This window comes from Salvelinus fontinalis, unplaced genomic scaffold (genome assembly GCF_029448725.1).
Source record: "Salvelinus fontinalis isolate EN_2023a unplaced genomic scaffold, ASM2944872v1 scaffold_0168, whole genome shotgun sequence".
Classification (NCBI taxonomy): Eukaryota; Metazoa; Chordata; class Actinopteri; order Salmoniformes; family Salmonidae; genus Salvelinus; species Salvelinus fontinalis.
Window position 1 is genome coordinate 5,135 of NW_026600377.1, and position 26,871 is coordinate 32,005.

Here is a 26,871-nt window from a genome sequence, read left to right on the forward strand (position 1 = left end):
AAACTGGGTGGTTTGAGCCCTGAATGCAGATTGACAAAAATATATAATTTTACTGTTCTAATTTAGTTGGTAACCAGTTTCTAATAGCAATAATGTACTTCTGGGGTTGTGGTATATGGCCAATGTTAGATTGACCCCTATCCACAAGAAGGGCAGGAAAACAGACCTGTATCTATGTTGAGTATGCAGTCTAAGGTGCTGGAAGAAGTCATTTATGAATAGATGGATGAATATACTGGCAAGAATACTCTTATCAGAACTACAGTCTGGTTTTAGAAAGACCCACTCCACTGACATCTCTGTTTTGACTGACTTCATCAGGAAATAAATGGACCAGGGAAATGTCTGTGGTATGGTAATGGCTGACCAGGGAAATGTCTGTGGCATGGTAATGGATGACCAGGGAAATGTCTGTGGCATGGTAATGGTTGACCAGGGAAATGTCTGTGGCATGTAATGGATGACCAGGGAAAAGTCTGTTGGCATGGTAATGGTTGACCAGGGAAATGTCTGTGAAATGGTTGGCCAGGGAAATGTCTGTGGCATGGTAATGGATGACCAGGGAAATGTCTGTGGTATGGTAATGGTTGACCAGGGAAATGTCTGTGGAATGATTGACCAGGGAAATGTCTGTGGCATGGTAATGGTTGAACAGGGAAATGTCTACAGCATGGTAATGGTTGACAAGGGAAATGTCTGTGGAATGGTTGACCAGGGAAATGTCTGCAGCATGGTTATGGTTGACCAGGGAAATGTATGTTGTCATGGTAATGGTTGACCAGGGAAATGTCTGTGCCATGGTAATGGTTGACCAGGGAAATGTATGTGACATGGTAATGGATGACCAGGGAAATGTCTGTGGTATGGTAATGGTTGACCAGGGAACTGTCTGTGGCATGGTATTGGTTGACAAGGGAAATGTCTGTGGCATGGTAATGGTTGACAAGGGAAATGTCTGTGGCATGGTAATGGTTGACCAGGGAAATGTCTGTGGCATGACTGACCAGGGAACTGTCTGTGGCATGGTAATGGTTGACCAGGGAAATGTCTGTGGCATGGTAATGGTTGACCAGGGAAATGTATGTTGTCATGGTAATGGTTGACCAGGGAAATGTCTGTCAAAGCTAATGTGATTATCCAAGTCATTCAATCAATTTCCTCCCTCTTAATTTTGATCAATATGTTACAATGAGCAGTAATCTATTGTTGTCAATAAATATTGCAAGTCAGTTAAGATCAAATTCTTATTTACATTGACTGCATACCCCGGACAAACCTGACGACGCTGGTCCAATTGTGCGCCGCCCTATGGGACTCCCAATCACGGCCGGATGTGATGCAGCCGGTTTATTGTGGCCTTATATTACAAACTGTCCAATAAATGACTTAATTATATAGCAAATATAACCTCAATCCAGATGACCTTTTCCTTGACATAATCAGGACATGACAGGCATAATCACCAGTGGTACAATAACAGATCACACACATTGTTGTTTTCAGAAGACAAAATGTATCTCTGAGGCCTTGGTTGCCTTTTAAACAGAGCCTACATTCTATATAGCCATTCATCTGATACGAAAATGGAAATGTTGACAAATCTCCTCAATAGGAAAATCATCAGAACTCACCTGACATAACAATTTAAAACATCTCAAACATTATCTTTAACATGGTAATTGTTGACCAGGGAAATGTCTGTGAAATGGTTGGCCAGGGAAATGTCTGTGGCATGGTAATGGATGACCAGGGAAATGTCTGTGGAATGATTGACCAGGGAAATGTCTGTGGCATGGTAATGGTTGACCAGGGAAATGTCTGTGGAATGATAATAATAATAATAATAATCAGGAGTAAATGTCAGTTGGCTTTTCATAGCCGATCATTAAGAGTATCTCTACCGCTCCTGCGGTCTCTAGAGAGTTGAAAACAGCAGGTCTGGGACAGAGAGCACGTCCGGTGGACAGGTCAGGGTTCCATAGCCGCAGGCAGAACAGTTGAAACTGGAACAGCAGCAAGGCCAGGTGGACTGGGGACAGCACAGACACGGAAACTAGCCAGGTGATTTATTTAGATCACGCACATGACTGAGAGATTCTTGCTGGCATCCGAAAAAAAATATGTTTATTCCGATCACAGATTATTACAAAAAAGACTTAGATCATAATCGTATCAAGAAAATTGCCCATATCAGGTACGATCCTTTTTTTGTCTGACTACTCCACACACCTCTAGTAGCTACAGTAACAGAGACGTTAATAATGAACACATTGTTCTATCTGTGGTAATAGGACGTGGGAGAAACGTTTTTCTTAACAGTAAGTGTTACACGTATTGATGCATACGACATGCACATACTGAAATCACAGTCACAAATAGCTTGACTGAGTGGTTGTTTTGGCCTCAATAGCTGAGCTTTTATTTAATTATCTTTATTTAACCTTTATTTAACTAGGCAACAAATTATTTATTTACATTGACGGCCTACACCGGCCAAACCTGGACAACGCTGGGCCAATTGAATAGGCTACTACAACTCATAGTTTGTCGTACTTTTCAGACAGGTGATCTATTACAAATTATAAACTGGGTGGTTTGAGCCCTGAATGCAGATTGACAAAAATATATAATTTTACTGTTCTAATTTAGTTGGTAACCAGTTTCTAATAGCAATAATGTACTTCTGGGGTTGTGGTATATGGCCAATGTTAGATTGACCCCTATCCACAAGAAGGGCAGGAAAACAGACCTGTATCTATGTTGAGTATGCAGTCTAAGGTGCTGGAAGAAGTCATTTATGAATAGATGGATGAATATACTGGCAAGAATACTCTTATCAGAACTACAGTCTGGTTTTAGAAAGACCCACTCCACTGACATCTCTGTTTTGACTGACTTCATCAGGAAATAAATGGACCAGGGAAATGTCTGTGGTATGGTAATGGTTGACCAGGGAAATGTCTGTGGCATGGTAATGGATGACCAGGGAAATGTCTGTGGCATGGTAATGGTTGACCAGGGAAATGTCTGTGGCATGTAATGGATGACCAGGGAAAAGTCTGTTGGCATGGTAATGGTTGACCAGGGAAATGTCTGTGAAATGGTTGGCCAGGGAAATGTCTGTGGCATGGTAATGGATGACCAGGGAAATGTCTGTGGTATGGTAATGGTTGACCAGGGAAATGTCTGTGGAATGATTGACCAGGGAAATGTCTGTGGCATGGTAATGGTTGAACAGGGAAATGTCTACAGCATGGTAATGGTTGACAGGGGAAATGTCTGTGGAATGGTTGACCAGGGAAATGTCTGCAGCATGGTTATGGTTGACCAGGGAAATGTATGTTGTCATGGTAATGGTTGACCAGGGAAATGTCTGTGCCATGGTAATGGTTGACCAGGGAAATGTATGTGACATGGTAATGGATGACCAGGGAAATGTCTGTGGTATGGTAATGGTTGACCAGGGAACTGTCTGTGGCATGGTATTGGTTGACAAGGGAAATGTCTGTGGCATGGTAATGGTTGACAAGGGAAATATCTGTGGCATGGTAATGGTTGACCAGGGAAATGTCTGTGGCATGGTTGACCAGGGAACTGTCTGTGGCATGGTAATGGTTGACCAGGGAAATGTCTGTGGCATGGAATTGGTTGACCAGGGAAATGTATGTTGTCATGGTAATGGTTGACCAGGGAAATGTCTGTCAAAGCTAATGTGATTATCCAAGTCATTCAATCAATTTCCTCCCTCTTAATTTTGATCAATATGTTACAATGAGCAGTAATCTATTGTTGTCAATAAATATTGCAACTCAGTTAAGATCAAATTCTTATTTACATTGACTGCATACCCCGGACAAACCTGACGACGCTGGTCCAATTGTGCGCCGCCCTATGGGACTCCCAATCACGGCCGGATGTGATGCAGCCGGTTTATTGTGGCCTTATATTACAAACTGTCCAATAAATGACTTAATTATCTAGCAAATATAACCTCAATCCAGATGACCTTTTCCTTGACATAATCAGGACATGACAGGCATAATCACCAGTGGTACAATAACAGATCACACACATTGTTGTTTTCAGAAGACAAAATGTATCTCTGAGGCCTTGGTTGCCTTTTAAACAGAGCCTACATTCTATATAGCCATTCATCTGATACGAAAATGGAAATGTTGACAAATCTCCTCAATAGGAAAATCATCAGAACTCACCTGACATAACAATTTAAAACATCTCAAACATTATTTTTAACATGAAGATCAGGGGAGAGCGCGAATGCAGTCCCCCCACTACCATAAATTATGCAATCGAGATTTCCACATTTGAGAAATTCGAAGGGGTCAGCACAGCCGGAGTGCAATGGCTGAGCCTCGGCCCTGGGTGAACCGCCTTCTTGATCACGGTTTCTCGCTTGCCAGGTAAGTATGAGTTGTACACGTTGGTAGAGAGCCACTGATTCCAGGACAACGGTGTTTGACTCACGGTTACCACTTCTACTTCTGATAATATCACATCATATCGACCAGGGTTTAATGACATTTATGAATACAGTTGAGGACAAAGCGGTGGACAAGCGATGCACTTTGTTTTACTATATTATATCACTGTCTGACTATTTTCCCATCATGCAACAAGGTAGAAATTCTATACACATTGATTTTTTTTGTCTAAATGTCTGTCTGATTACACACAAGTAGGCAACGTTCCAAAATGCTGAAATCACGTTCGTGCACACACAGCCAACCAAATGACACCAACTATTTCTGGTGTTTTGTAGCGTTCCAGACATTGTAGGAATAGTTTCATCACGCTTGTTTTCTGCTCTCAGTAAAATATGATTCCACCATCGACCACAGGGAAGCAACGACCCTCAGACATGGAGGAGAAACAGTCGCCTACTACTTCATCAACAACAAGACACACTAGTAGCTACTAGGGGTGTGCTGACATGGACATACTCGTATTTGTAATTTATCATAGTAGCAGGCTGCAGGACTCTAAATGATGATCCTATGATCAGACCAGAAACATGCCAGGAAAAGAGAGAGGATGAAATGATGAAGCCAGCGGAGGAAGAACTATAGCTTCACTCTATCCAATCAGAGCAGCAGGATCAACCTACAGCCCGCCCTTCTCTTTACAAATCAAATCAAGTTAATTTTATATAGCCCTTCGTACATCAGCTAATATCTCGAAGTGCTGTACAGAAACCCAGCCTAAAACCCCAAACAGCAAGCAATGCAGGTGTAGAAGCACGGTGGCTAGGAAAAACTCCCTAGAAAGGCCAAAACCTAGGAAGAAACCTAGAGAGGAACCAGGCTATGAGGGGTGGCCAGTCCTCTTCTGGCTGTGCAGGGTGGAGATTATAACAGAACATGGCCAAGATGTTCAAATGTTCATAAATGACCAGCATGGTCAAATAATAATAATCAGGAGTAAATGTCAGTTGGCTTTTCATAGCCGATCATTAAGAGTATCTCTACCGCTCCTGCGGTCTCTAGAGAGTTGAAAACAGCAGGTCTGGGACAGGTAGCACGTCCGGTGGACAGGTCAGGGTTCCATAGCCGCAGGCAGAACAGTTGAAACTGGAACAGCAGCAAGGCCAGGTGGTCTGGGGACAGCACAGACACGGAAACTAGCCAGGTGATTTATTTAGATCACGCACATGACTGAGAGATTCTTGCTGGCACCCGAAAAAAAATATGTTTATTCCGATCACAGATTATTACAAAAAAGACTTAGATCATAATCGTATCAAGAAAATTGCCCATATCAGGTACGATCCTCGTTTTGTCTGACTACTCCACACACCTCTAGTAGCTACAGTAACAGAGACGTTAATAATGAACACATTGTTCTATCTGTGGTAATAGGACGTGGGAGAAACGTTTTTCTTAACAGTAAGTGTTACACGTATTGATGCATACGACATGCACATACTGAAATCACAGTCACAAATAGCTTGACTGAGTGGTTGTTTTGGCCTCAATAGCTGAGCTTTTATTTAATTATCTTTATTTAACCTTTATTTAACTAGGCAACAAATTATTTATTTACATTGACGGCCTACACCGGCCAAACCTGGACAACGCTGGGCCAATTGAATAGGCTACTACAACTCATAGTTTGTCGTACTTTTCAGACAGGTGATCTATTACAAATTATAAACTGGGTGGTTTGAGCCCTGAATGCAGATTGACAAAAACATATAATTTTACTGTTCTAATTTAGTTGGTAACCAGTTTCTAATAGCAATAATGTACTTCTGGGGTTGTGGTATATGGCCAATGTTAGATTGACCCCTATCCACAAGAAGGGCAGGAAAACAGACCTGTATCTATGTTGAGTATGCAGTCTAAGGTGCTGGAAGAAGTCATTTATGAATAGATGGATGAATATACTGGCAAGAATACTCTTATCAGAACTACAGTCTGGTTTTAGAAAGACCCACTCCACTGACATCTTTGTTTTGACTGACTTCATCAGGAAATAAATGGACCAGGGAAATGTCTGTGGTATGGTAATGGTTGACCAGGGAAATGTCTGTGGCATGGTAATGGATGACCAGGGAAATGTCTGTGGCATGGTAATGGTTGACCAGGGAAATGTCTGTGGCATGTAATGGATGACCAGGGAAAAGTATGTTGGCATGGTAATGGTTGACCAGGGAAATGTCTGTGAAATGGTTGGCCAGGGAAATGTCTGTGGCATGGTAATGGATGACCAGGGAAATGTCTGTGGTATGGTAATGTTTGACCAGGGAAATGTCTGTGGAATGGTAATGTTTGACCAGGGAAATGTCTGTGGAATTGTAATGGTTGGCCAGGGAAATGTCTGTGGCATGGTACTGGATGACCAGGGAAATGTCTGTGGAATGGTAATGGATGACCAGGGAAATGTCTGTGGTATGGTAATGTTTGACCAGGGAAATGTCTGTGGAATGGTAATGTTTGACCAGGGAAATGTCTGTGGAATGGTAATGTTTGACCAGGGAAATGTCTGTGGCATGGTAATGGATGACCAGGGAAATGTCTGTGGTATGGTAATGGTTGACCAGGGAAATGTCTGTGGAATGATTGACCAGGGAAATGTCTGTGGCATGGTAATGGTTGACCAGGGAAATGTCTACAGCATGGTAATGGTTGACAAGGGAAATGTCTGTGGAATGGTTGACCAGGGAAATGTCTGCAGCATGGTTATGGTTGACCAGGGAAATGTATGTTGTCATGGTAATGGTTGACAAGGGAAATGTCTGTGGCATGGTAATGGTTGACCAGGGAAATGTATGTGACATGGTAATGGATTACCAGGGAAATGTCTGTGGTATAGTAATGGTTGACCAGGGAATGTCTGTGGAAGGATTGACCAGGGAACTGTCTGTGGCATGGTAATGGTTGACAAGGGAAATGTCTGTGGCATGGTAATGGTTGACCAGGGAAATGTCTGCAGCATGGTAATGGTTGACCAGGGAAATGTCTGTTGTCATGGTTGACCAGGGAAATGTCTGTGGCATGGTAATGGTTGACCAGGGAAATGTCTGTGGTATGGTAATGGTTGACCAGGAAAATGTCTGTGGAATGATTGACCAGGGAACTGTCTGTGGCATGGTAATGGTTGACAAGGGAAATGTCTGTGGCATGGTAATGGTTGACCAGGGAACTGTCTGTGGCATGGTAATGGTTGACAAGGGAAATGTCTGTGGCATGGTAATGGTTGACAAGGGAAATGTCTGTGGCATGGTAATGGTTGACCAGGGAAATATCTGTGGCATGGTTGACCAGGGAACTGTCTGTGGCATGGTAATGGTTGACCAGGGAAATGTCTGTGGCATGGTAATGGTTGACCAGGGAAATGTATGTTGTCATGGTAATGGTTGACCAGGGAAATGTCTGTCAAAGCTAATGTGATTATCCAAGTCATTCAATCAATTTCCTCCCTCTTAATTTTGATCAATATGTTACAATGAGCAGTAATCTATTGTTGTCAATTAATATTGCAAGTCAGCTAAGATCAAATTCTTATTTACATTGACTGCATACCCCGGACAAACCTGACGACGCTGGTCCAATTGTGCGCCGCCCTATGGGACTCCCAATCACGGCCGGATGTGATGCAGCCGGTTTATTGTGGCCTTATATTACAAACTGTCCAATAAATGACTTAATTATCTAGCAAATATAACCTCAATCCAGATGACCTTTTCCTTGACATAATCAGGACATGACAGGCATAATCAGCAGTGGTACAATAACAGATCACACACATTGTTGTTTTCAGAAGACAAAATGTATCTCTGAGGCCTTGGTTGCCTTTTAAACAGAGCCTACATTCTATATAGCCATTCATCAGATACGAAAATGGAAATGTTGACAAATCTCCTTCTCAATAGGAAAATCATCAGAACTCACCTGACATAACAATTTAAAACAGCTCAAACATTATTTTTAACATGAAGATCAGGGGAGAGCGCGAACGCAGTCCCCCACTACCATAAATTATGCAATCGAGATTTCCACATTTGAGAAATTCGCAGGGGTCAGCACAGCCGGAGTGCAATGGCTGAGCCTCGCCCTGGGTGAACCGCCTTCTTGATCACGGTGTCTCTCTTGCCAGGTAAGTATGAGTTGTACACGTTGGTAGAGAGCCACTGATTCCAGGACAACGGTGTTTGACTCACGGTTACCACTTCTACTACTGATAATATCACATCATATCGACCAGGGTTTAATGACATTTATGAATACAGTTGAGGACAAAGCGGTGGAAAAGCGATGCACTTTGTTTTACTATATTATATCACTGTCTGACTATTTTCCCATCATGCAACAAGGTAGAAATTCTATACATATTGATTTTTTTTGTCTAAATGTCTGTCTGATTACACACAAGTAGGCGACGTACCAAAATGCTGAAATCACGTTCGTGCACACACAGCCAACCGAATGACACCAACTATTTCTGGTGTTTTGTAGCGTTCCAGACGTTGTAGGAATAGTTTCATCACGCTTGTTTTCTGCTCTCAGTAAAATATGATTCCACCATCGACCACAGGGAAGCAACGACCCTCAGACATGGAGGAGAAACAGTCGCCTACTACTTCATCAACAACAAGACACACTAGTAGCTACTAGGGGTGTGCTGACATAGATATACTCGTATTTGTAATTTATCATAGTAGCAGGCTGCAGGACTCTAAATGATGATCCTATGATCAGACCAGAAACATGCCAGGAAAAGAGAGAGGATGAAATGATGAAGCCAGCGGAGGAAGAACTATAGCTTCACTCTATCCAATCAGAGCAGCAGGATCAACCTACAGCCCGCCCTTCTCTTTACAAATCAAATCAAGTTAATTTTATATAGCCCTTCGTACATCAGCTAATATCTCGAAGTGCTGTACAGAAACCCAGCCTAAAACCCCAAACAGCAAGCAATGCAGGTGTAGAAGCACGGTGGCTAGGAAAAACTCCCTAGAAAGGCCAAAACCTAGGAAGAAACCTAGAGAGGAACCAGGCTATGAGGGGTGGCCAGTCCTCTTCTGGCTGTGCAGGGTGGAGATTATAACAGAACATGGCCAAGATGTTCAAATGTTCATAAATGACCAGCATGGTCAAATAATAATAATCAGGAGTAAATGTCAGTTGGCTTTTCATAGCCGATCATTAAGAGTATCTCTACCGCTCCTGCGGTCTCTAGAGAGTTGAAAACAGCAGGTCTGGGACAGGTAGCACGTCCGGTGGACAGGTCAGGGTTCCATAGCCGCAGGCAGAACAGTTGAAACTGGAACAGCAGCAAGGCCAGGTGGTCTGGGGACAGCACAGACACGGAAACTAGCCAGGTGATTTATTTAGATCACGCACATGACTGAGAGATTCTTGCTGGCACCCGAAAAAAAATATGTTTATTCCGATCACAGATTATTACAAAAAAGACTTAGATCATAATCGTATCAAGAAAATTGCCCATATCAGGTACGATCCTCGTTTTGTCTGACTACTCCACACACCTCTAGTAGCTACAGTAACAGAGACGTTAATAATGAACACATTGTTCTATCTGTGGTAATAGGACGTGGGAGAAACGTTTTTCTTAACAGTAAGTGTTACACGTATTGATGCATACGACATGCACATACTGAAATCACAGTCACAAATAGCTTGACTGAGTGGTTGTTTTGGCCTCAATAGCTGAGCTTTTATTTAATTATCTTTATTTAACCTTTATTTAACTAGGCAACAAATTATTTATTTACATTGACGGCCTACACCGGCCAAACCTGGACAACGCTGGGCCAATTGAATAGGCTACTACAACTCATAGTTTGTCGTACTTTTCAGACAGGTGATCTATTACAAATTATAAACTGGGTGGTTTGAGCCCTGAATGCAGATTGACAAAAACATATAATTTTACTGTTCTAATTTAGTTGGTAACCAGTTTCTAATAGCAATAATGTACTTCTGGGGTTGTGGTATATGGCCAATGTTAGATTGACCCCTATCCACAAGAAGGGCAGGAAAACAGACCTGTATCTATGTTGAGTATGCAGTCTAAGGTGCTGGAAGAAGTCATTTATGAATAGATGGATGAATATACTGGCAAGAATACTCTTATCAGAACTACAGTCTGGTTTTAGAAAGACCCACTCCACTGACATCTTTGTTTTGACTGACTTCATCAGGAAATAAATGGACCAGGGAAATGTCTGTGGTATGGTAATGGTTGACCAGGGAAATGTCTGTGGCATGGTAATGGATGACCAGGGAAATGTCTGTGGCATGGTAATGGTTGACCAGGGAAATGTCTGTGGCATGTAATGGATGACCAGGGAAAAGTATGTTGGCATGGTAATGGTTGACCAGGGAAATGTCTGTGAAATGGTTGGCCAGGGAAATGTCTGTGGCATGGTAATGGATGACCAGGGAAATGTCTGTGGTATGGTAATGTTTGACCAGGGAAATGTCTGTGGAATGGTAATGTTTGACCAGGGAAATGTCTGTGGAATTGTAATGGTTGGCCAGGGAAATGTCTGTGGCATGGTACTGGATGACCAGGGAAATGTCTGTGGAATGGTAATGGATGACCAGGGAAATGTCTGTGGTATGGTAATGTTTGACCAGGGAAATGTCTGTGGAATGGTAATGTTTGACCAGGGAAATGTCTGTGGAATGGTAATGTTTGACCAGGGAAATGTCTGTGGCATGGTAATGGATGACCAGGGAAATGTCTGTGGTATGGTAATGGTTGACCAGGGAAATGTCTGTGGAATGATTGACCAGGGAAATGTCTGTGGCATGGTAATGGTTGACCAGGGAAATGTCTACAGCATGGTAATGGTTGACAAGGGAAATGTCTGTGGAATGGTTGACCAGGGAAATGTCTGCAGCATGGTTATGGTTGACCAGGGAAATGTATGTTGTCATGGTAATGGTTGACAAGGGAAATGTCTGTGGCATGGTAATGGTTGACCAGGGAAATGTATGTGACATGGTAATGGATTACCAGGGAAATGTCTGTGGTATAGTAATGGTTGACCAGGGAATGTCTGTGGAAGGATTGACCAGGGAACTGTCTGTGGCATGGTAATGGTTGACAAGGGAAATGTCTGTGGCATGGTAATGGTTGACCAGGGAAATGTCTGCAGCATGGTAATGGTTGACCAGGGAAATGTCTGTTGTCATGGTTGACCAGGGAAATGTCTGTGGCATGGTAATGGTTGACCAGGGAAATGTCTGTGGTATGGTAATGGTTGACCAGGAAAATGTCTGTGGAATGATTGACCAGGGAACTGTCTGTGGCATGGTAATGGTTGACAAGGGAAATGTCTGTGGCATGGTAATGGTTGACCAGGGAACTGTCTGTGGCATGGTAATGGTTGACAAGGGAAATGTCTGTGGCATGGTAATGGTTGACAAGGGAAATGTCTGTGGCATGGTAATGGTTGACCAGGGAAATATCTGTGGCATGGTTGACCAGGGAACTGTCTGTGGCATGGTAATGGTTGACCAGGGAAATGTCTGTGGCATGGTAATGGTTGACCAGGGAAATGTATGTTGTCATGGTAATGGTTGACCAGGGAAATGTCTGTCAAAGCTAATGTGATTATCCAAGTCATTCAATCAATTTCCTCCCTCTTAATTTTGATCAATATGTTACAATGAGCAGTAATCTATTGTTGTCAATTAATATTGCAAGTCAGCTAAGATCAAATTCTTATTTACATTGACTGCATACCCCGGACAAACCTGACGACGCTGGTCCAATTGTGCGCCGCCCTATGGGACTCCCAATCACGGCCGGATGTGATGCAGCCGGTTTATTGTGGCCTTATATTACAAACTGTCCAATAAATGACTTAATTATCTAGCAAATATAACCTCAATCCAGATGACCTTTTCCTTGACATAATCAGGACATGACAGGCATAATCAGCAGTGGTACAATAACAGATCACACACATTGTTGTTTTCAGAAGACAAAATGTATCTCTGAGGCCTTGGTTGCCTTTTAAACAGAGCCTACATTCTATATAGCCATTCATCAGATACGAAAATGGAAATGTTGACAAATCTCCTTCTCAATAGGAAAATCATCAGAACTCACCTGACATAACAATTTAAAACAGCTCAAACATTATTTTTAACATGAAGATCAGGGGAGAGCGCGAACGCAGTCCCCCACTACCATAAATTATGCAATCGAGATTTCCACATTTGAGAAATTCGCAGGGGTCAGCACAGCCGGAGTGCAATGGCTGAGCCTCGCCCTGGGTGAACCGCCTTCTTGATCACGGTGTCTCTCTTGCCAGGTAAGTATGAGTTGTACACGTTGGTAGAGAGCCACTGATTCCAGGACAACGGTGTTTGACTCACGGTTACCACTTCTACTACTGATAATATCACATCATATCGACCAGGGTTTAATGACATTTATGAATACAGTTGAGGACAAAGCGGTGGAAAAGCGATGCACTTTGTTTTACTATATTATATCACTGTCTGACTATTTTCCCATCATGCAACAAGGTAGAAATTCTATACATATTGATTTTTTTTGTCTAAATGTCTGTCTGATTACACACAAGTAGGCGACGTACCAAAATGCTGAAATCACGTTCGTGCACACACAGCCAACCGAATGACACCAACTATTTCTGGTGTTTTGTAGCGTTCCAGACGTTGTAGGAATAGTTTCATCACGCTTGTTTTCTGCTCTCAGTAAAATATGATTCCACCATCGACCACAGGGAAGCAACGACCCTCAGACATGGAGGAGAAACAGTCGCCTACTACTTCATCAACAACAAGACACACTAGTAGCTACTAAGGGGTGTGCTGACATGGACATACTCGAATTTGTAATTTATCCTAGTAGCAGGCTGCAGGACTCTAAATGATGATCCTATGATCAGACCAGAAACATGCCAGGAAAAGAGAGAGGATGAAATGATGAAGCCAGCGGAGGAAGAACTATAGCTTCACTCTATCCAATCAGAGCAGCAGGATCAACCTACAGCCCGCCCTTCTCTTTACAAATCAAATCAAGTTAATTTTATATAGCCCTTCGTACATCAGCTAATATCTCGAAGTGCTGTACAGAAACCCAGCCTAAAACCCCAAACAGCAAGCAATGTAGGTGTAGAAGCACGGTGGCTAGGAAAAACTCCCTAGAAAGGCCAAAACCTAGGAAGAAACCTAGAGAGGAACCAGGCTATGAGGGGTGGCCAGTCCTCTTCTGGCTGTGCAGGGTGGAGATTATAACAGAACATGGCCAAGATGTTCAAATGTTCATAAATGACCAGCATGGTCAAATAATAATAATCAGGTGTAAATGTCAGTTGGCTTTTCATAGCCGATCATTAAGAGTATCTCTACCGCTCCTGCGGTCTCTAGAGAGTTGAAAACAGCAGGTCTGGGACAGGTAGCACGTCCGGTGGACAGGTCAGGGTTCCATAGCCGCAGGCAGAACAGTTGAAACTGGAACAGCAGCAAGGCCAGGTGGACTGGGGACAGCACAGACACGGAAACTAGCCAGGTGATTTATTTAGATCACGCACATGACTGAGAGATTCTTGCTGGCACCCGAAAAAAAATATGTTTATTCCGATCACAGATTATTACAAAAAAGACTTAGATCATAATCGTATCAAGAAAATTGCCCATATCAGGTACGATCCTCGTTTTGTCTGACTACTCCACACACCTCTAGTAGCTACAGTAACAGAGACGTTAATAATGAACACATTGTTCTATCTGTGGTAATAGGACGTGGGAGAAACGTTTTTCTTAACAGTAAGTGTTACACGTATTGATGCATACGACATGCACATACTGAAATCACAGTCACAAATAGCTTGACTGAGTGGTTGTTTTGGCCTCAATAGCTGAGCTTTTATTTAATTATCTTTATTTAACCTTTATTTAACTAGGCAACAAATTATTTATTTACATTGACGGCCTACACCGGCCAAACCTGGACAACGCTGGGCCAATTGAATAGGCTACTACAACTCATAGTTTGTCGTACTTTTCAGACAGGTGATCTATTACAAATTATAAACTGGGTGGTTTGAGCCCTGAATGCAGATTGACAAAAACATATAATTTTACTGTTCTAATTTAGTTGGTAACCAGTTTCTAATAGCAATAATGTACTTCTGGGGTTGTGGTATATGGCCAATGTTAGATTGACCCCTATCCACAAGAAGGGCAGGAAAACAGACCTGTATCTATGTTGAGTATGCAGTCTAAGGTGCTGGAAGAAGTCATTTATGAATAGATGGATGAATATACTGGCAAGAATACTCTTATCAGAACTACAGTCTGGTTTTAGAAAGACCCACTCCACTGACATCTTTGTTTTGACTGACTTCATCAGGAAATAAATGGACCAGGGAAATGTCTGTGGTATGGTAATGGTTGACCAGGGAAATGTCTGTGGCATGGTAATGGATGACCAGGGAAATGTCTGTGGCATGGTAATGGTTGACCAGGGAAATGTCTGTGGCATGTAATGGATGACCAGGGAAAAGTATGTTGGCATGGTAATGGTTGACCAGGGAAATGTCTGTGAAATGGTTGGCCAGGGAAATGTCTGTGGCATGGTAATGGATGACCAGGGAAATGTCTGTGGTATGGTAATGTTTGACCAGGGAAATGTCTGTGGAATGGTAATGTTTGACCAGGGAAATGTCTGTGGAATTGTAATGGTTGGCCAGGGAAATGTCTGTGGCATGGTACTGGATGACCAGGGAAATTTCTGTGGAATGGTAATGGATGACCAGGGAAATGTCTGTGGTATGGTAATGTTTGACCAGGGAAATGTCTGTGGAATGGTAATGTTTGACCAGGGAAATGTCTGTGGAATGGTAATGTTTGACCAGGGAAATGTCTGTGGCATGGTAATGGATGACCAGGGAAATGTCTGTGGTATGGTAATGGTTGACCAGGGAAATGTCTGTGGAATGATTGACCAGGGAAATGTCTGTGGCATGGTAATGGTTGACCAGGGAAATGTCTACAGCATGGTAATGGTTGACAAGGGAAATGTCTGTGGAATGGTTGACCAGGGAAATGTCTGCAGCATGGTTATGGTTGACCAGGGAAATGTATGTTGTCATGGTAATGGTTGACAAGGGAAATGTCTGTGGCATGGTAATGGTTGACCAGGGAAATGTATGTGACATGGTAATGGATGACCAGGGAAATGTCTGTGGTATAGTAATGGTTGACCAGGGAATGTCTGTGGAATGATTGACCAGGGAACTGTCTGTGGCATGGTAATGGTTGACAAGGGAAATGTCTGTGGCATGGTAATGGTTGACCAGGGAAATGTCTGCAGCATGGTAATGGTTGACCAGGGAAATGTCTGTTGTCATGGTTGACCAGGGAAATGTCTGTGGCATGGTAATGGTTGACCAGGGAAATGTCTGTGGTATGGTAATGGTTGACCAGGAAAATGTCTGTGGAATGATTGACCAGGGAACTGTCTGTGGCATGGTAATGGTTGACAAGGGAAATGTCTGTGGCATGGTAATGGTTGACCAGGGAACTGTCTGTGGCATGGTAATGGTTGACAAGGGAAATGTCTGTGGCATGGTAATGTTTGACAAGGGAAATGTCTGTGGCATGGTAATGGTTGACCAGGGAAATATCTGTGGCATGGTTGACCAGGGAACTGTCTGTGGCATGGTAATGGTTGACCAGGGAAATGTATGTTGTCATGGTAATGGTTGACCAGGGAAATGTCTGTCAAAGCTAATGTGATTATCCAAGTCATTCAATCAATTTCCTCCCTCTTAATTTTGATCAATATGTTACAATGAGCAGTAATCTATTGTTGTCAATTAATATTGCAAGTCAGCTAAGATCAAATTCTTATTTACATTGACTGCATACCCCGGACAAACCTGACGACGCTGGTCCAATTGTGCGCCGCCCTATGGGACTCCCAATCACGGCCGGATGTGATGCAGCCGGTTTATTGTGGCCTTATATTACAAACTGTCCAATAAATGACTTAATTATCTAGCAAATATAACCTCAATCCAGATGACCTTTTCCTTGACATAATCAGGACATGACAGGCATAATCACCAGTGGTACAATAACAGATCACACACATTGTTGTTTTCAGAAGACAAAATGTATCTCTGAGGCCTTGGTTGCCTTTTAAACAGAGCCTACATTCTATATAGCCATTCATCTGATACGAAAATGGAAATGTTGACAAATCTCCTTCTCAATAGGAAAATCATCAGAACTCACCTGACAAAACAATTTAAAACATCTCAAACATTATTTTTAACATGAAGATCAGGGGAGAGCGCGAACGCAGTCCCCCACTACCATAAATTATGCAATCGAGATTTCCACATTTGAGAAATTCGCAGGGGTCAGCACAGCCGGAGTGCAATGGCTGAGCCTCGCCCTGGGTGAACCGCCTTCTTGATCACGGTGTCTCCCTTGCCAGGTAAGTATGAGTTGTACACGTTGGTAGAGAGCCACTGATTCCAGGACAACGATGTTTGACTCACGGTTACCACTTCTACTACTGATAATATCACATCATATCGACCAGGGTTTAATGACATTTATGAATACAGTTGAGGACAAAGCGGTGGAAAAGCGATGCATTTTGTTTTACTATATTATATCACTGTCTGACTATTTTCCATCATGCAACAAGGTAGAAATTCTATACACATTGATTTTTTTTGTCTAAATGTCTGTCTGATTACACACAAGTAGGCGACGTTCCAAAATGCTGAAATCACGTTCGTGCACACACAGCCAACCAAATGACACCAACTATTTCTGGTGTTTTGTAGCGTTCCAGACGTTGTAGGAATAGTTTCATCACGCTTGTTTTCTGCTCTCAGTAAAATATGATTCCACCATCGACCACAGGGAAGCAACGACCCTCAGACATGGAGGAGAAACAGTCGCCTACTACTTCATCAACAACAAGACACACTAGTAGCTACTAGGGGTGTGCTGACATAGATATACTCGTATTTGTAATTTATCATAGTAGCAGGCTGCAGGACTCTAAATGATGATCCTATGATCAGACCAGAAACATGCCAGGAAAAGAGAGAGGATGAAATGATGAAGCCAGCGGAGGAAGAACTATAGCTTCACTCTATCCAATCAGAGCAGCAGGATCAACCTACAGCCCGCCCTTCTCTTTACAAATCAAATCAAGTTAATTTTATATAGCCCTTCGTACATCAGCTAATATCTCGAAGTGCTGTACAGAAACCCAGCCTAAAACCCCAAACAGCAAGCAATGCAGGTGTAGAAGCACGGTGGCTAGGAAAAACTCCCTAGAAAGGCCAAAACCTAGGAAGAAACCTAGAGAGGAACCAGGCTATGAGGGGTGGCCAGTCCTCTTCTGGCTGTGCAGGGTGGAGATTTTATAACAGAACATGGCCAAGATGTTCAAATGTTCATAAATGACCAGCATTGTCAAATAATAATAATCAGGAGTAAATGTCAGTTGGCTTTTCATAGCCGATCATTAAGAGTATCTCTACCGCTCCTGCGGTCTCTAGAGAGTTGAAAACAGCAGGTCTGGGACAGGTAGCACGTCCGGTGGACAGGTCAGGGTTCCATAGCCGCAGGCAGAACAGTTGAAACTGGAACAGCAGCAAGGCCAGGTGGACTGGGGACAGCACAGACACGGAAACTAGCCAGGTGATTTATTTAGATCACGCACATGACTGAGAGATTCTTGCTGGCACCCGAAAAAAAATATGTTTATTCCGATCACAGATTATTACAAAAAAGACTTAGATCATAATCGTATCAAGAAAATTGCCCATATCAGGTACGATCCTCGTTTTGTCTGACTACTCCACACACCTCTAGTAGCTACAGTAACAGAGACGTTAATAATGAACACATTGTTCTATCTGTGGTAATAGGACGTGGGAGAAACGTTTTTCTTAACAGTAAGTGTTACACGTATTGATGCATACGACATGCACATACTGAAATCACAGTCACAAATAGCTTGACTGAGTGGTTGTTTTGGCCTCAATAGCTGAGTTTTATTTAATTATCTTTATTTAACCTTTATTTAACTAGGCAACAAATTATTTATTTACATTGACGGCCTACACCGGCCAAACCTGGACAACGCTGGGCCAATTGAATAGGCTACTACAACTCATAGTTTGTCGTACTTTTCAGACAGGTGATCTATTACAAATTATAAACTGGGTGGTTTGAGCCCTGAATGCAGATTGACAAAAACATATAATTTTACTGTTCTAATTTAGTTGGTAACCAGTTTCTAATAGCAATAATGTACCTCTGGGGTTGTGGTATATGGCCAATGTTAGATTGACCCCTATCCACAAGAAGGGCAGGAAAACAGACCTGTATCTATGTTGAGTATGCAGTCTAAGGTGCTGGAAGAAGTCATTTATGAATAGATGGATGAATATACTGGCAAGAATACTCTTATCAGAACTACAGTCTGGTTTTAGAAAGACCCACTCCACTGACATCTTTGTTTTGACTGACTTCATCAGGAAATAAATGGACCAGGGAAATGTCTGTGGTATGGTAATGGTTGACCAGGGAAATGTCTGTGGCATGGTAATGGATGACCAGGGAAATGTCTGTGGCATGGTAATGGTTGACCAGGGAAATGTCTGTGGCATGTAATGGATGACCAGGGAAAAGTCTGTTGGCATGGTAATGGTTGACCAGGGAAATGTCTGTGAAATGGTTGGTCAGGGAAATGTCTGTGGCATGGTAATGGATGACCAGGGAAATGTCTGTGGTATGGTAATGTTTGACCAGGGAAATGTCTGTGGAATGGTAATGTTTGACCAGGGAAATGTCTGTGGAATGATTGACCAGGGAAATGTCTGTGGCATGGTAATGGTTGACCAGGGAAATGTCTACAGCATGGTAATGGTTGACAAGGGAAATGTCTGTGGAATGGTTGACCAGGGAAATGTCTGCAGCATGGTTATGGTTGACCAGGGAAATGTATGTTGTCATGGTAATGGTTGACAAGGGAAATGTCTGTGGCATGGTAATGGTTGACCAGGGAAATGTATGTGACATGGTAATGGATGACCAGGGAAATGTCTGTGGTATAGTAATGGTTGACCAGGGAATGTCTGTGGAATGATTGACCAGGGAACTGTCTGTGGCATGGTAATGGTTGACAAGGGAAATGTCTGTGGCATGGTAATGGTTGACCAGGGAAATGTCTGCAGCATGGTAATGGTTGACCAGGGAAATGTCTGTTGTCATGGTTGACCAGGGAAATGTCTGTGGCATGGTAATGGTTGACCAGGGAAATGTCTGTGGTATGGTAATGGTTGACCAGGAAAATGTCTGTGGAATGATTGACCAGGGAACTGTCTGTGGCATGGTAATGGTTGACAAGGGAAATGTCTGTGGCATGGTAATGGTTGACCAGGGAACTGTCTGTGGCATGGTAATGGTTGACAAGGGAAATGTCTGTGGCATGGTAATGGTTGACCAGGGAAATGTCTGTGGCATGGTAATGGATGACCAGGGAAATGTCTGTGGTATGGTAATGTTTTTACCAGGGAAATGTCTGTGGAATTGTAATGGTTGGCCAGGGAAATGTCTGTGGCATGGTAATGGATGACCAGGGAAATGTCTGTGGAATGGTAATGTATGAACCAGGGAAATGTCTGTGGAATGGTAATGTTTGACCAGGGAAATGTATGTGGCATGGTAATGGATGACCAGGGAAATGTCTGTGGTATGGGAATGATTGACCAGGGAAATGTCTGTGGCATGGTAATGGTTGACCAGAGAAATGTCTACAGCATGGTAATGGTTGACAAGGGAAATGTCTGTGGAATGGTTGACCAGGGAAATGTCTGCAGCATGGTTATGGTTGACCAGGGAAATGTATGTTGTCATGGTTGACCAGGGAAATGTCTGTGGCATGGTAATGGTTGACCAGGGAAATGTCTGTGGCATGGTAATGGATGACCAGGGAAATGGCTGTGGTAGGGTAATGGTTGACCAGGGAATGTCTGTGGAATGATTGACCAGGGAAATGTCTGTGGCATGGTAATGGTTGACAAGGGAAATGTCTGTGGCATGGTAATGGTTGACCAGGGAAATGTCTGTGGCATGGTTGACAAGGGAAATGTCTGTGGCATAGTAATGGTTGACCAGGGAAATGTCTGCAGCATGGTAATGGTTGACCAGGGAAATGTCTGTTGTCATGGTTGACCAGGGAAATGTCTGTGGCATGTTAATGGTTGACCAGGGAAATGTCTGTGGAATGATTGGCCAGGGAACTAACTGTCTGTGGCATGGTAATGGTTGACAAGGGAAATGTCTGTGGCATGGTAATGGTTGACCAGGGAAATGTCTGTGGCATGGTTGACCAGGGAAATGTCTGCGGCATGGTAATGGTTGACAAGGGAAATGTCTGTGGTATGGTAATGGTTGACCAGGGAAATGTCTGCAGCATGGTAATGGTTGACCAGGGAAATGTCTGTGGAATGATTGACCAGGGAACTGTCTGTGGCATGGTAATGGTTGACAAGGGAAATGTCTGGTGGCATGGTAATGGTTGACCAGGGAACTGTCTGTGGCATGGTAATGGTTTACAAGGGAAATGTCTGTGGCATGGTTGACCAGGGAAATGTCTGCGTTATGGTAATGGTTGACAAGGGAAATGTCTGTGGCATGGTAATGGTTGACCAGGGAACTGTCTGTGGCATGGTAATGGTTGACAAGGGAAATGTCTGTGGCATGGTAATGGTTGACAAGGGAAATGTCTGTGGCATGGTAATGGTTGACCAGGGAAATATCTGTGGCATGGTTAACCAGGGAACTGTCTGTGGCATGGTAATGGTTGACCAGGGAAATGTCTGTGGCATGGTAATGGTTGACCAGGGAAATGTATGTTGTCATGGTAATGGTTGACCAGGGAAATGTCTGTCAAAGCTAATGTGATTATCCAAGTCATTCAATCAATTTCCTCCCTCTTAATTTTGATCAATATGTTACAATGAGCAGTAATCTATTGTTGTCAATAAATATTGCAAGTCAGTTAAGATCAAATTCTTATTTACATTGACTGCATACCCCGGACAAACCTGACAACGCTGGTCCAATTGTGCGCCGCCCTATGGGACTCCCAATCACGGCCGGATGTGATGCAGCCGGTTTATTGTGGCCTTATATTACAAACTGTCCAATAAATGACTTAATTATCTAGCAAATATAACCTCAATCCAGATGACCTTTTCCTTGACATAATCAGGACATGACAGGCATAATCAGCAGTGGTACAATAACAGATCACACACATTGTTGTTTTCAGAAGACAAAATGTATCTCTGAGGCCTTGGTTGCCTTTTAAACAGAGCCTACATTCTATATAGCCATTCATCTGATACGAAAATGGAAATGTTGACAAATCTCCTTCTCAATAGGAAAATCATCAGAACTCACCTGACATAACAATTTAAAACATCTCAAACATTATTTTTAACATGAAGATCAGGGGAGAGCGCGAACGCAGTCCCCCACTACCATAAATTATGCAATCGAGATTTCCACATTTGAGAAATTCGCAGGGGTCAGCACAGCCGGAGTGCAATGGCTGAGCCTCGCCCTGGGTGAACCGCCTTCTTGATCACGGTGTCTCCCTTGCCAGGTAAGTATGAGTTGTACACGTTGGTAGAGAGCCACTGATTCCAGGACAACGATGTTTGACTCACGGTTACCACTTCTACTACTGATAATATCACATCATATCGACCAGGGTTTAATGACATTTATGAATACAGTTGAGGACAAAGCGGTGGAAAAGCGATGCATTTTGTTTTACTATATTATATCACTGTCTGACTATTTTCCATCATGCAACAAGGTAGAAATTCTATACACATTGATTTTTTTTGTCTAAATGTCTGTCTGATTACACACAAGTAGGCGACGTTCCAAAATGCTGAAATCACGTTCGTGCACACACAGCCAACCAAATGACACCAACTATTTCTGGTGTTTTGTAGCGTTCCAGACGTTGTAGGAATAGTTTCATCACGCTTGTTTTCTGCTCTCAGTAAAATATGATTCCACCATCGACCACAGGGAAGCAACGACCCTCAGACATGGAGGAGAAACAGTCGCCTACTACTTCATCAACAACAAGACACACTAGTAGCTACTAGGGGTGTGCTGACATGGACATACTCGTATTTGTAATTTATCATAGTAGCAGGCTGCAGGACTCTAAATGATGATCCTATGATCAGACCAGAAACATGCCAGGAAAAGAGAGAGGATGAAATGATGAAGCCAGCGGAGGAAGAACTATAGCTTCACTCTATCCAATCAGAGCAGCAGGATCAACCTACAGCCCGCCCTTCTCTTTACAAATCAAATCAAGTTAATTTTATATAGCCCTTCGTACATCAGCTAATATCTCGAAGTGCTGTACAGAAACCCAGCCTAAAACCCCAAACAGCAAGCAATGCAGGTGTAGAAGCACGGTGGCTAGGAAAAACTCCCTAGAAAGGCCAAAACCTAGGAAGAAACCTAGAGAGGAACCAGGCTATGAGGGGTGGCCAGTCCTCTTCTGGCTGTGCAGGGTGGAGATTTTATAACAGAACATGGCCAAGATGTTCAAATGTTCATAAATGACCAGCATGGTCAAATAATAATAATCAGGAGTAAATGTCAGTTGGCTTTTCATAGCCGATCATTAAGAGTATCTCTACCGCTCCTGCGGTCTCTAGAGAGTTGAAAACAGCAGGTCTGGGACAGGTAGCACGTCCGGTGGACAGGTCAGGGTTCCATAGCCGCAGGCAGAACAGTTGAAACTGGAACAGCAGCAAGGCCAGGTGGACTGGGGACAGCACAGACACGGAAACTAGCCAGGTGATTTATTTAGATCACGCACATGACTGAGAGATTCTTGCAGGCACCCGAAAAAAAATATGTTTATTCCGATCACAGATTATTACAAAAAAGACTTAGATCATAATCGTATCAAGAAAATTGCCCATATCAGGTACGATCCTCGTTTTGTCTGACTACTCCACACACCTCTAGTAGCTACAGTAACAGAGACGTTAATAATGAACACATTGTTCTATCTGTGGTAATAGGACGTGGGAGAAACGTTTTTCTTAACAGTAAGTGTTACACGTATTGATGCATACGACATGCACATACTGAAATCACAGTCACAAATAGCTTGACTGAGTGGTTGTTTTGGCCTCAATAGCTGAGCTTTTATTTAATTATCTTTATTTAACCTTTATTTAACTAGGCAACAAATTATTTATTTACATTGACGGCCTACACCGGCCAAACCTGGACAACGCTGGGCCAATTGAATAGGCTACTACAACTCATAGTTTGTCGTACTTTTCAGACAGGTGATCTATTACAAATTATAAACTGGGTGGTTTGAGCCCTGAATGCAGATTGACAAAAACATATAATTTTACTGTTCTAATTTAGTTGGTAACCAGTTTCTAATAGCAATAATGTACCTCTGGGGTTGTGGTATATGGCCAATGTTAGATTGACCCCTATCCACAAGAAGGGCAGGAAAACAGACCTGTATCTATGTTGAGTATGCAGTCTAAGGTGCTGGAAGAAGTCATTTATGAATAGATGGATGAATATACTGGCAAGAATACTCTTATCAGAACTACAGTCTGGTTTTAGAAAGACCCACTCCACTGACATCTTTGTTTTGACTGACTTCATCAGGAAATAAATGGACCAGGGAAATGTCTGTGGTATGGTAATGGTTGACCAGGGAAATGTCTGTGGCATGGTAATGGATGACCAGGGAAATGTCTGTGGCATGGTAATGGTTGACCAGGGAAATGTCTGTGGCATGTAATGGATGACCAGGGAAAAGTCTGTTGGCATGGTAATGGTTGACCAGGGAAATGTCTGTGAAATGGTTGGTCAGGGAAATGTCTGTGGCATGGTAATGGATGACCAGGGAAATGTCTGTGGTATGGTAATGTTTGACCAGGGAAATGTCTGTGGAATGGTAATGTTTGACCAGGGAAATGTCTGTGGAATGATTGACCAGGGAAATGTCTGTGGCATGGTAATGGTTGACCAGGGAAATGTCTACAGCATGGTAATGGTTGACAAGGGAAATGTCTGTGGAATGGTTGACCAGGGAAATGTCTGCAGCATGGTTATGGTTGACCAGGGAAATGTATGTTGTCATGGTAATGGTTGACAAGGGAAATGTCTGTGGCATGGTAATGGTTGACCAGGGAAATGTATGTGACATGGTAATGGATGACCAGGGAAATGTCTGTGGTATAGTAATGGTTGACCAGGGAATGTCTGTGGAATGATTGACCAGGGAACTGTCTGTGGCATGGTAATGGTTGACAAGGGAAATGTCTGTGGCATGGTAATGGTTGACCAGGGAAATGTCTGCAGCATGGTAATGGTTGACCAGGGAAATGTCTGTTGTCATGGTTGACCAGGGAAATGTCTGTGGCATGGTAATGGTTGACCAGGGAAATGTCTGTGGTATGGTAATGGTTGACCAGGAAAATGTCTGTGGAATGATTGACCAGGGAACTGTCTGTGGCATGGTAATGGTTGACAAGGGAAATGTCTGTGGCATGGTAATGGTTGACCAGGGAACTGTCTGTGGCATGGTAATGGTTGACAAGGGAAATGTCTGTGGCATGGTAATGGTTGACCAGGGAAATGTCTGTGAAATGGTTGGTCAGGGAAATGTCTGTGGCATGGTAATGGATGACCAGGGAAATGTCTGTGGTATGGTAATGTTTTTACCAGGGAAATGTCTGTGGAATGGTAATGTTTGACCAGGGAAATGTCTGTGGAATTGTAATGGTTGGCCAGGGAAATGTCTGTGGCATGGTAATGGATGACCAGGGAAATGTCTGTGGAATGGTAATGTATGAACCAGGGAAATGTCTGTGGAATGGTAATGTTTGACCAGGGAAATGTATGTGGCATGGTAATGGATGACCAGGGAAATGTCTGTGGTATGGGAATGATTGACCAGGGAAATGTCTGTGGCATGGTAATGGTTGACCAGAGAAATGTCTACAGCATGGTAATGGTTGACAAGGGAAATGTCTGTGGAATGGTTGACCAGGGAAATGTCTGCAGCATGGTTATGGTTGACCAGGGAAATGTATGTTGTCATGGTTGACCAGGGAAATGTCTGTGGCATGGTAATGGTTGACCAGGGAAATGTCTGTGGCATGGTAATGGATGACCAGGGAAATGGCTGTGGTAGGGTAATGGTTGACCAGGGAATGTCTGTGGAATGATTGACCAGGGAAATGTCTGTGGCATGGTAATGGTTGACAAGGGAAATGTCTGTGGCATGGTAATGGTTGACCAGGGAAATGTCTGTGGCATGGTTGACAAGGGAAATGTCTGTGGCATAGTAATGGTTGACCAGGGAAATGTCTGCAGCATGGTAATGGTTGACCAGGGAAATGTCTGTTGTCATGGTTGACCAGGGAAATGTCTGTGGCATGTTAATGGTTGACCAGGGAAATGTCTGTGGAATGATTGGCCAGGGAACTGTCTGTGGCATGGTAATGGTTGACAAGGGAAATGTCTGTGGCATGGTAATGGTTGACCAGGGAAATGTCTGTGGCATGGTTGACCAGGGAAATGTCTGCGGCATGGTAATGGTTGACAAGGGAAATGTCTGTGGTATGGTAATGGTTGACCAGGGAAATGTCTGCAGCATGGTAATGGTTGACCAGGGAAATGTCTGTTGTCATGGTTGACCAGGGAAATGTCTGTGGCATGGTAATGGTTGACCAGGAAAATGTCTGTGGAATGATTGACCAGGGAACTGTCTGTGGCATGGTAATGGTTGACAAGGGAAATGTCTGGTGGCATGGTAATGGTTGACCAGGGAACTGTCTGTGGCATGGTAATGGTTTACAAGGGAAATGTCTGTGGCATGGTTGACCAGGGAAATGTCTGCGTTATGGTAATGGTTGACAAGGGAAATGTCTGTGGCATGGTAATGGTTGACCAGGGAACTGTCTGTGGCATGGTAATGGTTGACAAGGGAAATGTCTGTGGCATGGTAATGGTTGACAAGGGAAATGTCTGTGGCATGGTAATGGTTGACCAGGGAAATATCTGTGGCATGGTTAACCAGGGAACTGTCTGTGGCATGGTAATGGTTGACCAGGGAAATGTCTGTGGCATGGTAATGGTTGACCAGGGAAATGTATGTTGTCATGGTAATGGTTGACCAGGGAAATGTCTGTCAAAGCTAATGTGATTATCCAAGTCATTCAATCAATTTCCTCCCTCTTAATTTTGATCAATATGTTACAATGAGCAGTAATCTATTGTT

General features: G+C 43.1%; 5 non-coding genes across 5 annotated transcripts; all 5 read right to left on the reverse strand.

The window, feature by feature from the left end:
- Nucleotides 1–4,263: 4,263 nt before the first annotated feature.
- LOC129844064 (U1 spliceosomal RNA) lies at nucleotides 4,264–4,429 on the reverse strand. Its single transcript, XR_008757909.1, has one exon. It is a non-coding gene; the product is annotated as a U1 spliceosomal RNA (small nuclear RNA).
- Nucleotides 4,430–8,460: 4,031 nt separating this feature from the next.
- On the reverse strand, nucleotides 8,461–8,624 carry LOC129844059 (U1 spliceosomal RNA). Its single transcript, XR_008757905.1, has one exon. It is a non-coding gene; the product is annotated as a U1 spliceosomal RNA (small nuclear RNA).
- A 4,031-nt stretch (nucleotides 8,625–12,655) lies between these two features.
- Nucleotides 12,656–12,819, reverse strand: LOC129844062 (U1 spliceosomal RNA). The gene has a single exon (XR_008757907.1). It is a non-coding gene; the product is annotated as a U1 spliceosomal RNA (small nuclear RNA).
- A 3,999-nt stretch (nucleotides 12,820–16,818) lies between these two features.
- Nucleotides 16,819–16,982, reverse strand: LOC129844049 (U1 spliceosomal RNA). The gene has a single exon (XR_008757895.1). It is a non-coding gene; the product is annotated as a U1 spliceosomal RNA (small nuclear RNA).
- Nucleotides 16,983–22,023: 5,041 nt separating this feature from the next.
- Nucleotides 22,024–22,187, reverse strand: LOC129844061 (U1 spliceosomal RNA). Its single transcript, XR_008757906.1, has one exon. It is a non-coding gene; the product is annotated as a U1 spliceosomal RNA (small nuclear RNA).
- Nucleotides 22,188–26,871: the final 4,684 nt, after the last annotated feature.